Genomic DNA, 12,563 nt, shown 5'->3' on the forward strand with positions numbered 1-12,563 from the left:
TCCTCATACGAGGAGAGGTGAATCGAAATGATGATTTCTGGAATAACTGAGAGTATTTAAAACACGTAATCGTATCCAGATTACTACTTCGATCCATCATCGAACGATGACAAATTTAATACCTCGAACTATGGTATATGTTCACGCAGGTCCTGGCTGCGATCGAACGAGATTAAAGCGATGGAGGAACGAGCTCGCGCGACGGGCAGAAGAGGCGTCGAAGCTCTCGTGCCGAGCTCGTTCGAGGGTATATCTCGACAAACGGCGTGACAAACGGTCAGCGATATTAAAATGGTTGCCGGGACACCCGTTTTTCGCCCGCAGCCACGATGGACTGTTCCGAGCTGGGCGCAATTTGTAGCCTGTACGCGTGAGTGACGCGTGACTAACCATTCGCGTGTCACGTCATTTCTCTTTGGGTACCCGCGCCTCTTCCCATTCAGTGGCCCCTCCTCCCGGCCCTCCTCCCCCCTCTGCCCGCACACGATTACAAATTAATTGAGAGTGAAACGCGAACGCGCCGGTAAACGCTTTGAAAACGACGTGGACCGGGGCTGGGGGCGCTAATCATGAATAATGAATGCCTCGGCGGAACAACCCGTTTAGAAACGCGTGGCGGCCGATACGCGGCGATTTTCGAACGATAATCCAACCGAGACGACGTTTCATTTTTTTTTTTTGTGTACATCGTTTTGTCGTGCATCGAGTATGGATGTCTGAATTATAATCGGTTTGAGAATTGTCATCGCATCGTGAAAGGGTGAGAAGATTTCGGGCGATGTGGAGATTCGAATTTTCCTTGCTTTTCCTTGTTTCGTGATACAGAATCGTTAGTTATTAACTTTTACGTAAATTCTTCCCTACTTTTGATTAAATCTAATTCTTTTAATTTTTTTTTCTTTCATAGCTTTAGAAAAATTACAGAACACGTTATTCTCCTTTTCATATTTTATGTCGGTTAAATAATTTATCATGAGGGAGAACTTGTAATGTGGTAATTTTACGTACATAAAATCCCGTGTTATTCGTGAAACACGGGAACGGAAGAAGGAATCGAATGGAAATCGAACGGTGGAGGAGGAGACATTTCGCGGAGACACGCGATCGCGTGCACCTGTTCAGATTTTCTCTTCCCCGTTTTAATTGTGATCGAATCGCGGCGACAGTTAAACAGTTATCGTAGCCAGTTTCGATGGCCTGAAAACGGCCGGCTATATTTGGCCACGAAAACCGGCGGCGGCGGTGCGCGTACACGGAGGAGGAAATTCGTTCCGTTCACCGACGGAACCGTCTCTGCGCGTCTCCTCGAGCGCAGAGCTCTCCTTCCTCCCCCATTAAATTCGTCGACCACGAATCCTTGCCGATTTTCCTTACCTCGACAGCTTCTTCGAGCTTTCACGCCAATTACCCTCGATGGCTTTCCCCCAGTTCTTGCCTTCCGTTTACGGAAGGAAGTATGGAACAATATACAGGGAACGTGGAAGCGATTGATCCATTTTCCTTTCTTTCTTTCCAACGTTTCTGTACAGCGAGTAAAGTAATCGAAAATAAAGGAACGTTGAATGAAATCGTTGGAGCGATGCACGTTAGATTTGGATTCGTATGTATGATGGAAATGTAGGATCCTTAAATGTTTTAAGTTGTGAAATTGTGTTTCGAAAATTGCAATCAAAATAATAAACACCTACTGTGTATAATTTCTTTCTAAGTGAAGAGAGTGAGTGGTATTTAACGAGGCAATCGCGTGAAATCATCGTGCAAAATAAATATCGTTGACGACGATAACCAGACCTCCTTCGATTCATCCCCCGTTTCTCCCTCAAGACATCCTCTCGAGTCTTATCCCAACCTACCTCGAAGATGCGCCGCACTCGAAAAATCGCAATCGTATCTACTCGAATCGTATTACGCAACGAACGGGGTTGTTGCGTTCTCTCCCTTTTCTTAGACTCCGAGCAAACTAAATGAAAAAGAAAAAGAAAGAAGAAAAATCCCAGCGATATCCGAGTGCTCTCAATCAACGGCAGCCTGTCGCAATCTTACAGGAGAGATTATAGGAGGAGAGGAAACGTAAGACGGGTGAAGAAGCAACCCCGTGTCGTTCTCTCCGGGGATGCGACGTCATATCGATCAGGGTGGTGTTTCTGCACGGCCTAGCGGAGGGACGACGAGGTTGGAAACGAAGAAGAAGAAGAAGAAGAAGAAGACGAGCACTAGGTCTATCTCCTCTCCCTCCCCTCCTCGAGTTACGTCTCTCTCTCCCTCCCCTCTACTCCCCCATTCCTCCCTCTCTCTCTCTCTCTCTCTCCCCTGCTCGTCCTCCGCTCGTGTCCTCGTCCGACCTGCTGGAGGGGAAAACGAAGGTGCACTAACCCCAGATCCGAAGCGGCGAGCCTCTCTCTCCGCTAGGCGCGGCCTTCCGACGCCCGCTCGATAGAAACCCGACCGGTTCCAGCCAATGGGAGGAACGCGAGAAGATAAAGCCGTGGCCCGATTGGTCGGCGTGGCGTTCACACTGACACCGCGGTGATGGGAAACGGGCGAGCCAACGGGCGCGTCGTGGAGATGGAACTGGTCCCACCAGCATCCGTCCGCGGATCCGGGGGATATTAACCGTGCCGGGAGCGAGAGTCATCTGGCGAATGCCGCTCGAGGCCTCGAGATCTGCCGACGTTCCGCTTCCTAGGGAAGAGGAATCGGCGGAGATCGACTCGGAGGAGGATTCGGATCGAATGGGTTTCTTTAGTTTCTTTAGGGGTGGATTCGAGGAGGGTTCGTCCTCGATCTTTGGATTTTTTTTTATTTGAATTTGTAATGTGTTTGCAAGGTGTTGACAAGGTTTTGGGAGAATCTGGATCGGAGAATATTGGATAATTTAAATTTGGCGCGAGGATAGGTGAAGTTGAAGAGAGCGAGGACTTTTTTTCGGAGAAAGAAAGTTAATTGGCGCTACTCTTCGAGTCGAGGGGTTGAATTAACGCCGCTTCGGAAATCAAAGATGAATCGGCACGAGTCGAATAACGATAAATCTTGGAACGAGAAAGATGGTTTGATCGGCATTCCGATATATTAGCGTCCTAAATTTCGCAAGTTGGCAGAATTTCAAACTCGATTCCGATTCGCTCTGAAACTCGTGTCCGAGCTCGTTCCATTAATCGGAGCAAAAGAAGTGTTAATTAGCGTTGTAATTGAGTCGGGGTGTTGTTCGAGGGCTTCGTTAACACTTTCTTCTCGAAAACGCGCGTGCCTTAACCTCGTACGTTAACTAACTTCAAACTTGTTATACTCGTTCTAACTTGTCCTAATATCATTCAATTTCAAGGTAATCCGGTAGATTTATTTCGTACATAATTTAATAATCCCTTTAAAATCAATATATATATATGTATCAAAGTTGTATACACGCTATTCGTCATTTCTCTCGTGATGTCATCGCGAGTAATAACTTGTTCAAACAGCATTGGTCCAAAACCAGGTGCACCGCTCACAATAGCACAATGGTGCATAAGCGTCATCGTAAGATACTCCAACTACCCTACACCCTCGTTGCACACACTGTTTCAACAATTGTGCTCAATAACGTTCAATAGGTTCGGAATTAACAATACTATGATAACTTTTCGAAAGAAATTTTTCACTTTCGATTAAATAATCGGAAATAAATCGGATGGGAGATAATCTGTATACGATACAGTGAACCGGGAAGAAAAGAATCGGAGAAGGTTTAGCGGAATAAGCGAGTAAAAGGTCCGGGCCCGAGGGCAGGTTTAGCCTCGTTCCAAGGGTTCCGATCCGCATTATGTAAAATACGGTTCCCGACTAGGTTATCTCCCCCGTGTAAGAGTAAATAAGTGCAAAGATATAACGGTTAATTTCCGTGTTAACCGCGTTTTATCGCGACGTCTATCCGCGGCGAGCCGCCCAAGCAGCAGGATGCCGGTGCTCTTTCCAGTGTGAATCTGCCGCGGTCGCCTCTTCCACGTGTGTCTTCTACCCGCTCAGACACGCACAATACCTCCTCCTTCTCCTCCTCGCATGCGCTCATCCCTCAAGAATATGTTGCCCCGTGTGTGCACGCATACACACCTGTCCACCTCTTCTCTTCTCTCTCTCTCTCTCTCTCTTCCTCCGTTTGATCGCGAAACATGTGTGTTCCACGCGGTCTCGCGTGTTACCATGCGCTCGCTACCAAGAGGCTCGAGCTTGCATCTCGCCGCTGGGCGAGGAGCACCGCGAGCGAGGGACAGGGAGGAGACGGCGGCGCGCGGAGGGAGAAGGAGCGGAGGCGGCGGCGGTCGAAACGGGGAGCGGGGGCGGCGTGGAGACGAGGGAAAACGGTGGGTGCGTGTGCGCGTGCATCAAGTATATTTATGCGCGGCACCGTCACGTGGGGGAAGGATCGTAGATTGTGCGGCCGGGACACGCCGGTGTTGGTGAATGAGGCTGACGTGGATAAATGGTGCGTTTCCCCGCGGGAGACGTATAACCGGTGATCTTCCGGGCCTCTTGCTGGACTCCTCGTGCAACGGCCGATCGGTGTGTGCACGAGGAGGAGGAGGAGGAGGAGGAGGAGGAGGAGGAAGCGAGTCGCCACGACCGTGACGCCGCGCCGTGGTACCGGCTGGATGGAAGGCGAGTACCAACGCGGATTGAATTGTTAATAACGGGGATGGGTCGATGATAGCGTCTCGGGAGCTCGTGGGAGAGCTCGAGATCGAAGAGGTTGAAGGCTTCGAGTCGATATAGGTGGCCGCGTCATAAGCGACGTGGGATTGTTTCTTTCTTGCCACGATCCTCTTCTCGTTCGAAACTTATATGTTAGAAAAAATTCGTAAATCTAGAATCTGAATCTATTTTATTCTATTCTGGATCTGATCTCCTCTCTCTCTCTCCCTTTCCTCGTAATTGTGTTACGTCGTAGAAGAACGGTTCCTCCAGCCAGGCCAGTGGAAGAGATCCGAATCTCTTTTTCACGATGCTCGTCCACCGTAAAAATTACCGTCCTTCCCGAATTATCCAACGCTCGCGGCCGGTGCATCGGCCATCCGCTCGACCGACCCACGCTACGCGCACCGCCGCGTGTACCGGCTTAAATCGCAATTAAAAGGCAGGGCGAGGAGGAAGCGCGTTTCGATGCGTGCCACAACGCACACCGTTAACGCGAACGCGAGCAAGAAAGCCTCTCGGTTCTCGGGTTTCATTCAACTCGGCGCGAGCGGCAAGCTTTCACCGTGGCGGCGCGCTTCGAAATCTAATTAACCCGTCCTTCGTTGAAAGAGGACGAAGTGCAGCTTCATAAAACGGACGATTTCGCGCCGAATCGAATCGAATCGAATCGAATATCTCGGGGATCGTGAGTTTCGCGCGTCTCCTTCTGACTATTTTTTCTTTTCCTTTTCCTTCCCGGATTGAAACCCGTCGTCTCATTGTTCCTCGCCGATACGGAGTTCGTCCTGTCGGGCGAAACGGGGGCCGACGCCTGTGGCAACGGAGCGATCGGGTGGAGGCGGAGGAGACACGGTAGGAGGAATAAGAAAGCAAGGCAGGTCAGGCGAAGGCAGTGTAGGGTTATCTGATCGCGAGCGCGCGAATATCTTCTCGGCTTCCGGCGCCCAACCCGTGATTACCGCGTCGATTGTCTGCAAATGGAAGCTGAAAAAAATGCATCTCACACTCTGGAAAGGAAAGCATAGTTCCCCCCGTGGCGAGAGAGCGGGCTGCGTGTTTCGCGCCGGCGATATCTCCCCTGGAATCGTCCCACCTGCTCCCAATCGTATCGAACAATCGGCCAAAGTGTATCGTCCATGCTCGTCGAATTATTCTCGAATCCACCGTTTCTAACTTCGTTTCTCGTGATCTCGAATTTTTCTCGATTTTTCTCCCAACGTGATGCGAAACTTTCCTACGTACGTTTAATGTAATTGAACTTTGATTTTTTTTTTCTTCTTTCTGCGATCGATCTTAGAGGTGGCTGTAAGAAAAAAAAAAAAAAAAAAAGAAAGAAATGTTAAATAGTCAAGAGTAGAGTATTGTTCGGAAGGAGGAACATTCGAGAGCGCGCGTTCCCGTGCGCACGGCAAATTTGAAATTATAAGCGATAAAATATCAACGAATCTAAGGAAGGTTTGAAAAGGAGCGCGCACGTACATCAGAAAAATGGAATCTAGATGCATAAATCCGTGCTTCGAATGAACCGCGTTCTCCTATATTGCATAAATATAGATTAGCCTCGGCCGATATCGGAGTTACAGTCTGTGAGCATGTCGAGTTTCAGTAGGAAAGAACCAGGCTTTCCAGAGAGAGAGAGAGAGAAAAGAAAGAGGATATAAAGGAGGAGGGGGAAAGAACAATGAAATAAAAAAGAGGAGAACGAAAATGGAATTATCTTACGTATCTACAGGTTCGATTAATTTTCGAATTCGAGTGAACTAACGCCGCTCATTAGCAACGAAACGAAAATTCTTCTCTCGTTATTCGCATTCAAAGTGTATCCATCGCGCCTCCAATTTTCGAAATAGCGATTATAGTTGCCGTGCAATTATACAACCGATAATAATAATTCGCCTGGATTATACGCGAAATCTTGCTACGAGAATCGTTTGATGCTCGCTGTTTTACCAAAATTTGTGAAAATATCGAGGCAACTCCCGCCTCGTCCGTTTCTTCTCGCCGCTCATTAGTCACGCTAGAAATTCCGGGAAATTTCGACAGGTTAATGATCATGGCGGGAAATCGAGCGTGCGCGATTAATTATGCGAAAATTCGAGTCGTTGGAACGTCTAATATTTCTCTTTCGCGAGCCATTAAACTCGGCAAACACTTTGAAATCGATCTCGTTTCAACCAGAAATATCCTGTACATCGTCCTAATCCTTGGCGAATAATTTTCGACTTCACCGTTGAAAAAATCTTCCATCTCATTCCATCCTTTGATTATTCACCACGAATAAGAAGAAGCGCAAAATGATCGAGTAACCACTTTCGAGAAACCATTGTCGAGCTTACGAAAAGAGATTATAAAAGTTCCGTAAGAGATTTCCGTCATGCATCTCCTTTTTCTTTTTTCCTCCTTCCTTTACATTACTCAACCGAGTAGTGTACACGGTTCGCGTTTCTGCGCGACCACAACAGTTAACTGGCGCGCCATTTATCACCCGCGTTTCTCCGTGCCACCAATCCTTTCCTCTCTCGCCCAATCCAACCCAATCCAATTTTCCCCCCTAATTTCAAAAAATAAATATCCCGATAGATCGAAGATGAGGGAAATGAAGAGGATGAACCTGTTCGTGAAAGAGGAGAAGAAGTGACGAGCGTATATAATACAACCAAATAAATAAAATCGTTTCTCCGTGCCACCAACCCTTTCCTTTCTCGCCCAATCCAACCCGATCCAATTTTTCCTCCCAATTTCAAAAAATAAATATCCCGATCGAAGATGAGGGAAATGAAGAACCTGTTTCGTGAAAGAGGAAGAGGAAAGGATGACGAGAAGTGGCGAGCGTACATAATACAACCAAATAAATAAAATCGTTTTCGATCATGGGCTTCCGCCATATTTATGACGGTGAAAACGGCTGGATCCTAACGCTATTCTAAGCGGGTGTAGCCCCGAAGGAATGAAATCCTCGTTACTCTCTGTATACTGTTGGGTGTCTAGCATCCGGCGGCGGCGCGATTTATTTGAGCTTCCGTCTTTATCGTTGGCCAGGATCACCGGGTGAAAGAGGATATAGACCATAACCACTTCGCTGGGTTGGCTGGCTTCCTTCACCAGCCTGGATCCCGTATCCTATTATATTGTGCGCGAAAACCGACTTGGCAAAAGTTGGTGGGGAGGGAACGCACAGTTCGGGCAGGGAGGGGGCGAGGAAGAATAAAATAGAGAGAGAGGGAGAGGGAAAAGAGGGAATATAAACTGTGAAGACTCATTAAGAGGCTCGATGATAAAGTGAGTTATGGCACTGGCGGGGAATCGCGCCATTCCGCCAAGTGTGATTGTAACAGTGTTTCTGGCTTGCTGCACCCGCACACCTTCGTTATTTATGTAAGCTCGCCCCGCGAAAATCTAACCGGCTGGCAAAATGGGAACGCATATAACGTACGTTATCGGCATAATAACAGTTGATTCGTGTTTCTTTGACTCGTCCTAGTTGGTATGAACGGAATTGTTTTGCGAGTGTGATTTATACGAGGCTCGTGTTTTACCTCCTCCTTCCCCGCGATAGCCTCGAATGGTTATGGTTTAACTCTTCGGTTCTTTTTTTTTTTTTTCTTATTTTTTTTACGAACCTGAATCGCTCATTAATGCCTTTAATACCGTGCCTGTAGAGATGTAATTAGCGAAAATATATTTCTTCTTCCTCGCGGTGTGTGGCGAAAGAATGGAAAAGAGGAAGTTTCGTTAACCGGGCTACCCGTTAATGGACTCATCAGTAACGCCACCTAGCAGGATATTCGAGATTAGATTCGAGGACGCGTTGTTGGAAGAAGAGGACAGCCACTCGTTGAAATTATATTATCTCCATACTTCGATATTCGATCGTCAATTTCTCTCCTTTTAAAAAGGAAAAGAGAGAAAATTCTATCAAAATCATCTTTCGATTTCAAAATTGACTCGAAAATTCTTATGAATAATTTCACCATCGGAGAGGCTCGTCGCATCCCTTCTTAAACGCGAACAATTCCCTCCTCGTATCGAAAGATATCGGCAACATCCCTTCCCTTCGTCTCCCTGTTTTGTTCACCTGGCCGTCCCCAGGACTCGGGGTCGATGGTCGTTAAGGGCGGGTGTGGATGGATGGAACGTCTTCTTTCGATGTCGGAGAGAAGGAAAGGAAGGCTTGGATAAACAAGTCGAACCCGCACCCCATTCGGCGGGTTGTCAAAGAGGACAAACGAGGATGTCGCGTGGCGAAGGAAAGTTGATGCGAGGCAGCGCGAGTGGCGGCTTCCCTCTGATGTCTTCTGGCCAAACAATATCGTCGTTTGTATTTTTGGTTGTTCCATAAGTGGAGGAGGGGGAGGGAGAGATTCGTATTATTTTTCGTGGTGTAAAGGGAGAGACGCGGCTGGCTCTATCGGCTCCCCCACTCCCCCGATTGTCTTGCAATTACGGTTTAATTGCAACGTTTGTTATAAGGAGTGGGGCCATTGGTTTGGAGCCAGGTGAGTGCAATTAAAAAGTAACCGGTATTAAATGATTTTATTAAACTTTGGTCCAAGAGTTTGACGCAATTTGTTGTCGCGCGTTAATCGTGTTTATTGCGATTTTGTTTCCGTTGACCAATTCCGTGGACGTTTTTTTTTTTTTTTTTTTTGGAAATTTTGTCCGCTCTTCTAAACGAATTTTATAAATTATAAGTTTGGTGTCGGCAGGAATGTTGAATTCAATCGTGTTTCAACACGATTAATTTTCTTCGTCTACTAAATTAATAGTGTGATAAATTCGACGCAAAGTTTCCAATTCCAAGTTCTATCTAGACACGCCTAACTTATCTATCTCTTATCATCAAAGTTTTTTAGAAGACGCTTTTACATGATACGTTTTGAATAAATATTTTTCCCTCGGCGTCGATAATTGACGGCCACTTTTTTCGCGTTCCATCCTCGCCAAGAGACGCTCGTTCATCGATGGCATAGTAGCCATTTCGCGGCCGCAGAATCCAAGGTTTTACCTTTGTGCGAGCTGGCTGGATCCTCGTACATAATCGTGAGCCGTGGAATGGTTCCGGAGCGTCATATCCTTCGGCACGATTAAAGGACCGACGGCTTTAATCCCGGGCCGGGGAGAGGCCGTCCACGGGGAACGGTGGGAATACGATTCCGGCATAAAGCGACGACTTTATGGTTATTCGACGTACGATTCGCTGACGGGTTCACTTTGTGGAAGACAACGGGAGACGGTGGAGCAGGGAGGAAGCGGTGGAAGACGATGACGAGGAGGAGAACGAGGACGACTCACGAAGGACGACAAAACGCAGCAGCCGCGCCGGTTTTGCTGCTACCTGAACGCTTGCTCCCTGAACGAGCTTTCTTTCATGTAACGGGTGGCGCGATGTGAATTGAATTATTTTATATATGTATATATATATATACGTATATATAAATGTGTTTTATTACCGGGTTTAATATTTTCTTTAATTTCGGAATTTTTAATTCTTTGAAAGATTAATTCGACAAGATACATTTTTATATTTCGTAATGATGGAATCAATTAATTTTAATCGCTATTTCATATAATAATTGGGTTAATTGTTAAGTTATATTGTTATTTCGTTAAACACAAGGAGGGAAATAATAAAATTTTGAATGTAATTAATTGAGATATTATACGATAAGATCACAAATTTTGTTTGGCTATGTTATAGATAGATTTCTCTTCATCAATTTTTATATTACTTAAAGATATACGCAAGATACATATTTTATATTCGTTAAAAATATAAGATATGCGATAGTCGGATCTAGAAATCTGTTACAGCAGGATAGTTTCCGTGAAATCCTTCTCAGGCTGCGTAAACTGACTGTTAACGTACTGCAACGTTTTACGGAGGAATATTTCAGAAATAAACTGCGAACTTCACCGTCAGATGTAGCCATGAATCAAGTGGAACTTGGCCGTTTCTCATTCCTAAAACGAACTTCGCCGCCTCGCCAATGATCCGATCGTTTCCTCTCTCCCTCTCAAACCTGACATCCAGGTATCTCTCTCCGTGTATTTTTTATCATTTCATTCAATTTAATTTCATACGATGTATAACGATACACAAGGAGGAGATAAAAAATTTATGTAAATTTAAAATTTTTTTTTTTTTTTTTTTTAAATTTAGTCGATATCGGTTAAAATGTTTACAACTTTCACCGCGTTTCCATTTCAGCTTATGCGGGATTTTTGAACGGGGGATCTGCTTTCACTACTTTTATTCTCAACTTGAAAAACTTCTCTTCTCCCGACGCGTGAGAAATACGCGTGAGAAAATCGACCTATATAATCCAATCTTAATCTTAAAGAAGGGAAAAAAATTTAATGAAAAACTTCAAAACTTCATATATATATATATCTCATCGAAGGAATGATCCTCTTTCAAGAAATTTCTCTTCAACGTTTATTTAACGTCGTTAACCTTTCGCAATCGTTTACAATCCTTTTCTCTTCTCCTTTTTTAAATCCCACGATTCACTAACTTTATACCCAAGAACCAAAGGATCTCCATAAAAACGGGCCTTAAATCAGCATCAAACGATCAGCACGGACGATCCTCGAGCCATCCCTATCCGCGTTCCCTGCCCTGTGAAAAAACGAAAACACCCTGTATAAAGACAACGGGAGGATCCCCGTGTACGCGTATAGTAGAGGCGTAGTAGGCCACGAAGAAAAACTCCTTGCTGGGAGTTGATGTGTGGCCATTGTGACGGAATTTTGATAACGACAGGGGACGCCACGGGGTATCCCGCGGCGCTACCCGCGATTTCGACGTCGGGCATAATTCTCGTAAAATTCCCGGCTTTATGGTAATGTCCACCGTATCCCCGTGGCAGGCCCCGTCAGCTTCGAATTTTCTCCCGCCGGACCGGCTCGATGATTTTTTTCTTATCACGATCGGCCCGGCTGCCGCCGGCCCCATTCTCATCGCTCCACGATAATGCCCACCACCTTGCCAACCACCTCCGATCGTTTCATCGAATCGGCCAACATTGAGATTTCAACCTCCTCTCCCTGCCTCGTAGCTTCTTCAATTTTTTATCGCCTAACGAAATTTTGTTTCGTTACGAAAAATTGTTTCAATTGATTATGCTACGATAGTATAATGAAAAAAATGCCTCTTCCAATCTTGAACAATTGATACGTACAACTGTATGAATCGTGATAATTTTTTAAACTGTCTTCGTTCTCGAAGAAAATCCAATTTGCGTGATATAATGAATGAATACTACAATTACAATTACCGTGTATCAAAATTAAAAGATTACCATGGTTTCTTCTCTCCTCTCCAATTCGCAAGAACGAAACGACAACTTCGCTCGTATCATCGATCGACGAAGGAAAAGAAAAGAACGAAAAAGGAAGGGGGGAAAAAAAAGCCTGGATTCCATCAAGTAGCATTCAGACGTTTCGCTAACAACTTCACCAATGTAAAACTCTCGGCAACGTTTTTCACACGGCGCTGCGCACACCGATTTACCGAATTTCTCACAAGGTCCCGGCTGTGGCCGGGGCCGTAACAGATAAGATCTCGCCAGGGTTACACGTAACACTGGAAAGTCCGCGTTCCTAGCCTCCTTGATCCTCTCTCCCCTCCCCTCCTCCCTTCCCCTCCTCCTTTCTAACCGCGGAGTATCAACTTCATCTTTATCATCTTTGTTATGGCGTCGCCGCGGGATGTCGACCCTTTCGGGTTTCTAACCTCAACCTGGGAGAGAGAGACTAGGAACAGATAAGCGCGCGCCAAGATTAAAGACCGCCACTGTTGCCTTTGTAGAGATGGCGTTTCCACTTTCCTCGGGAAAGGAAGAAGGAAGGATCGAGGGAATCTGTTTTTTTAGCGTTTCCATTCGCATTCGTTT

The 12,563-nt window shown here is 46.0% G+C and overlaps 1 pseudogene; it reads left to right on the plus strand.

The window, feature by feature from the left end:
* The first annotated feature begins 9,576 nt into the window (after positions 1-9,576).
* LOC113219084 lies at positions 9,577-10,114 on the plus strand (annotated as a pseudogene).
* The last annotated feature ends 2,449 nt before the right edge of the window (positions 10,115-12,563 follow it).

The sequence above is a fragment of the Apis mellifera genome, linkage group LG11 (genome assembly GCF_003254395.2).
Source record: "Apis mellifera strain DH4 linkage group LG11, Amel_HAv3.1, whole genome shotgun sequence".
NCBI classification, from domain to species: Eukaryota; Metazoa; Arthropoda; class Insecta; order Hymenoptera; family Apidae; genus Apis; species Apis mellifera.